Source organism: Limulus polyphemus, unplaced genomic scaffold (assembly GCF_000517525.1).
Source record: "Limulus polyphemus unplaced genomic scaffold, Limulus_polyphemus-2.1.2 Scaffold9333, whole genome shotgun sequence".
Lineage (NCBI taxonomy): Eukaryota > Metazoa > Arthropoda > Merostomata > Xiphosura > Limulidae > Limulus > Limulus polyphemus.
This window is the reverse complement of record NW_013674943.1, coordinates 9,603-10,711: the sequence shown is the minus strand read 5'-3', so window position 1 is coordinate 10,711 and position 1,109 is coordinate 9,603. Positions and strand designations below refer to the sequence as shown.

Sequence of the window (1,109 nt, the reverse complement as noted above, 5' to 3'; positions counted from 1 at the left end):
TTAAAATGGAAATGGGCAATCAAAGAAAGAAATATCATAGAAGAAAAGTGGAATTTACTTGTGTAACTCATGAACAACTGACTGACTGACCGAACAACACTTGTTTTTTATATACATCTTTATTTTGTGTCAGAGTTATAAGCTATTTACTTTACATTACTAATTGATATACAGTTAGTGATAGAGTAAACACCACATACAATATGCAGAAATACTGAAAAAAACTGTAGATGTAAATACAAAATGTAAGGGGTGTTGCAAAATAAAAACACTTTTTTTCCCCGAGAGCATAACAAAGTAAAATAAGATTTTAATTCAATCAAAAAGTAATTCCAAGTATCAATATCACTTGATTGGGCCACCATTGTTCTCACGCACAAGTTTTAATCGATTTGCAAAAGATTTCAACAATTCTGAAACTTTTGAGGCATTAATTGGATTTTTCAAATCTGGCATTGCGATGTGTCGATTGGAAGACTTGAATTATCAGAGCATGTCTGCGACTAGTTTCTGAGCCATTCCAAAGGCAGCACATGCGACATGATCCTGAGTTCTAGTGACAGCTATGATTCAAAAGTTTTCACAAAAAATGAAATTCGAAGAATCAAACACCCAAAAGTACGTTGAAATGAGGTTTCCTCATGATTGATGATATTCGCGGTCCTACCAAGTTCATCATTACTTCGGGGGAAAAAAAAGTGTGATTTATTTTGCAACTCCCCGAACGAAAGCATTTTTAGTCTTTACATGATCATCACGAACTTGTTAGAGTTTAAAATCAATATGATGGTATAGTCACAAGAACCAACATTAATTTCAGCCAGTAATTTCTGAATTAATTTTAAGAGATATCTTCATACTTCAGGTGGCTGTTAATCACAAAATCTTTTAATAATTTGTCCTATTAGCATATCAACAGACATAAATACATATCTTGTCTGATATGGTTTTACTTCAGTTTTTGTTCCAACATCTTTTCCACAACCTGCACAACTGTTCTCTGCAGTATGTATTATTTGATACATTTTTAAATCACTTTGTTTAATATTCTATTACACATAGACCACAAATGTATAGTTTATAGTTATAGTTACTTCAAAATTATTTTT

The 1,109-nt window shown here is 31.7% G+C and overlaps 1 protein-coding gene across 1 annotated transcript in view; it reads right to left on the bottom strand.

Moving 5' to 3' along the window:
• LOC106475876 (zinc finger protein 664-like) overlaps positions 1-1,109 on the bottom strand; it is a 9,394-nt gene that overhangs the window by 3,644 nt on the left and 4,641 nt on the right. The gene's annotated exons all lie outside the window — the stretch shown is intronic.